We start from the raw sequence: 4,314 nt of genomic DNA, 5'->3' as shown, positions 1-4,314 counted from the left end.
AGTATGCAAAATTTGCTGTAGTTACTGCTATTTAGTTCTTTGATCGTGTTTTGTTTTATCTAAGGTTCTTAAAGTAAGCTGATATCGATGCCCCTCTCATATTGGTGGTTTGCCAGATTCGCTGTAGCCCTTTTCGAGTACTGCAGATTAATCTGCACGCATCTGAGCTTGCGGCATATCTTGTTAATCTTCTATTGCGACGTCCCTTAGCAGCTTAGTCAGCTTTCGACAGAGCCCCTATCAACTCCTCGTATATAGGCACTAGTATTGGCTTAGTGGGTTTGTTGGGTTTTTCGTCCTTTATCAGCTGCCAGTCGCCTATACCAGTTATAGACGAGGCCTAATTGGGATGTTTTTGACGGATATAAGCCTCAGATTGAGCCATATAGTACAAAGGCGTCGCTAATCTTAGCAACTCTACCAGTAAGAAAATCCAGGGAGACCTGGTCCTAGGTCCTAGGGATCTCCAAGAGGTCAAACTCTGAATGGAGACCAGCCTGCTTGCTGATTTCGACGAAAGGTTCAGTTTATTCCCTGAAAAGACCAGCCTGCTTATCGTTTTCATCGAAAGGTTCTGTTTATTTCCTGAAAAGGAAATTCTCGTAACTATCTTCTTTTAGCGCTTTACGTTCTCTTTATCAATTGAGGTGCCGGCAGCAATCTATCGGGTGATTTTTTTGAGGTTAGGATTTTCATGCATTAGTATTTGACAGATCACGTGGGATTTCAGACATGGTGTCAAAGAGAAAGATGCTCAGTATGCTTTGACATTTCATCATGAATAGACTTACTAACGAGCAACGCTTGCAAATCATTGAATTTTATTACCAAAATCAGTGTTCGGTTCGAAATGTGTTTCGCGCTTTACGTCCGATTTATGGTCTACATAATCGACCAAGTGAGCAAACAATTAATGCGATTGTGACCAAGTTTCGCACTCAGTTTACTTTATTGGACATTAAACCAACCACACGAATGCGTACAGTGTGTACAGAAGAGAATATTGCGTCTGTTTCTGAGAGTGTGGCTGAAGACCGTGAAATGTCGATTCGTCGCCGTTCGCAGCAATTGGGTTTGTGTTATTCGACCACATGGAAGATTTTACGCAAAGATCTTGGTGTAAAACCGTATAAAATACAGCTCGTGCAAGAACTGAAGCCGAACGATCTGCCACAACGTCGAATTTTCAGTGAATGGGCCCTAGAAAAGTTGGCAGAAAATCCGCTTTTTTATCGACAAATTTTGTTCAGCGATGAGGCTCATTTCTGGTTGAATGGCTACGTAAATAAGCAAAATTGCCGCATTTGGGGTGAAGAGCAACCAGAAGCCGTTCAAGAACCGCCCATGCATCCCGAAAAATGCACTGTTTGGTGTGGTTTGTACGCTGGTGGAATCATTGGACCGTATTTTTTCAAAGATGCTGCTGGACGCAACGTTACGGTGAATGGCGATCGCTATCGTTCGATGCTAACAAACTTTTTGTTGCCAAAAATGGAAGAACTGAACTTGGTTGACATGTGGTTTCAACAAGATGGCGCTACATGCCACACAGCTCGCGATTCTATGGCCATTTGAGGGAAAACTTCGGAGAACAATTCATCTCAAGAAATGGACCCGTAAGTTGGCCACCAAGATCATGCGATTTAACGCCTTTAGACTATTTTTTGTGGGGCTACGTCAAGTCTAAAGTCTACAGAAATAAGCCAGCAACTATTCCAGCTTTGGAAGACAACATTTCCGAAGAAATTCGGGCTATTCCGTCCGAAATGCTCGAAAAAGTTGCCCAAAATTGGACTTTCCGAATGGACCACCTAAGACGCAGCCGCGGTCAACATTTAAATGAAATTATCTTCAAAAAGTAAATGTCATGAACCAATCTAACGTTTCAAATAGAGAACCGATGAGATTTTGCAAATTTTATGCGTTTTTTTTTTTTAAAAAAGTTATCAAGCTCTTAAAAAATCACCCGATATATTGTACATACATATATGAGCGTAAATGCAACACTTATTTCCATACAAATGTATGTAAACACCACTTAGCCTAGCCAAGCACCATTGGTCTCGACTAAGTGTATCAGTATCAGTATATACCAGGGGTATATATATTGATATATATACATACATACATATATATTTTGATTTTCTATCTTTGGTTGAGTTTATATCACATCAGATATCATTTGAAATAACTGGGTTGATTTTTAATCACTTATGATGTTTTTTCGAGTAAAATTGACGAATATCCATTTCCTTGTTTTTCTTACTACATTCATTACATCAGAACATACCAAAGAGGAGGAGACCACTACTCGTATGTGCATATCAATATCTACAACTTAACCCATTCCAGCCATTTATAACATACAAGTATAATAAACTGTTACCACGTCAGTTTGTTTGAGATATGTATATGTATGTATATAATTGGTATACCTATGAGACAGTGAAGCAGCGACCTTTATTCAAGTATTGATTCAAAGATGTGCTTCTGTACTGTGATTCTGTATAAAAAATTCTTCACTTAGTCGAATGCAAGAGGCAAGGGGACTCCGTCTTGTTTGCTTGTAGTTGCAAAAGTTTGTGAAATCTATTTTCACAGCTTTCGGGATATGCTTAGCTTTTTTGTTTGAGGTGACGAAAACCTCGGGAAAAGTGTTTAAATGGGTTTCCACAAGAATAGAAAGATTTTTGGTAATGTGTGGAATTCTTTTCAACATAATATTTTTATTCTGAGGCAGAGGGATCAATTGGCCTTTTCACATATTCGTTGTATTGACAGGATTCTGGTTTATTAAGTGAAAGTTCTTAAGACAATGATGTTCTCCGAGGAAATCAGATAATTTTAGTGAAGCTGACAGTAGTTTCAGTTTACAGTGAATAAAACAACCGGCGACTCTTCTAAAAAATATTATTAAACTTGCTCAAAAATTTTAATTTGATAAATATGTCATAAACAAATAATATAATTTACTATTTTAAAGAAGCTGCCATCTTCATATTTCGTTCATCTTCAATCAGTTAATTATCAATGCGCACAATGAATAAACGCCAGTCGTTTGGTTGGTATCGCTTCAAGCCCATTTTTATCAACAAGTTTTTGATATCTAAATAAAAGGTAATGCCGTTTTCTTCGGAAAAATAACGCCGTAATTCTGCAGCTCTTTTACGATAAAAACTTATCTTAGTATCCGAGGATAGCAAGCTTTTTTTCTTTTAGTCTTGATGCTAACAATTCTGAAACTTGTTTAGAAAGATTTAAATTTCTTACAAGATCATTCAACTCATTTTGGGAAAAGCGTTTTGGCTCATTAGACATACCTTCAAAATCAGCATCATTTTGTGATGAGCTTGATCCTTCAATGTCTTGCTCTAATGGTTCAGATATATTTTTAGGCTCCGAAGAGTTAGGTGAACGCTGCACTGCACGCTGAACACAACTAGTACTTGTGTACTGCCATTTAGTTCAATTTTTAGTGTTTAAACCGTCCATGTTCACACTACAAAAATAACAGTGTACGAGATAATTTCGTGGTTCTCGCCAAATAGTCGGTGTTCCAAATTTAAAGGCACTCCTTTTACCACTTTTCCATAATCTTAAAAGATCCACACAAGATTTACAAACACAATTGGGAGCCCAAGAATTCTCATTTTTATCCAAGAGCACCCCAAAATACTAAAATAGGTATTTTTCACCAACTCTGATATAACTTTTCAATAATTTCTAAACACATATTCTCCGCATATATAGCAAAAATGATCTGGTTTATTTAAACAACGTCTTTCTTGAACTACTCATGACGCAAAAAACTTGAGAAACTAATCTTAACACAGTAAAATACGCCTGTTTTTGATTAATACATATGCTTAAATGATAAAAATCAAAAACAAAGTAACTCGAGCTGCTCAAAAATTTTTGAGGTAGATTTGACAAAAACAAGTAATCAAGTGAACAATATCAATCGCAGAATCTCGCGGCAACAGACAAAAAGTTCAATACTGTAAACTAGTGTTATCAAAGCGCAACAATAGGAATTTTTTCTTTCTATGAAATATTTGGAAAATTAATTTTGCTTATTTAGTGAACTGTTTTAGGTAGGTAGAGCATCTAACGACACACCTAGTCTTTTAGGATGCCCATTATGATACTACCGGTATCAAATCTCCTCAGTCTATCTTCTCTTCTCGGAACCACCTTGTGCCTTTAATAGAGTTCTTATATTATGGTCGGCATGTTTGGCCCAGGAATTGATTCCACCGAGGTTTAACCATTTATATGACATGTTTGTCGATTAAATATCTGCAACATGGAAGA

The sequence above is a fragment of the Bactrocera tryoni genome, chromosome 3, assembly GCF_016617805.1.
Source record: "Bactrocera tryoni isolate S06 chromosome 3, CSIRO_BtryS06_freeze2, whole genome shotgun sequence".
Classification (NCBI taxonomy): Eukaryota; Metazoa; Arthropoda; class Insecta; order Diptera; family Tephritidae; genus Bactrocera; species Bactrocera tryoni.
Note: the sequence above shows the minus strand (reverse complement) of the source record.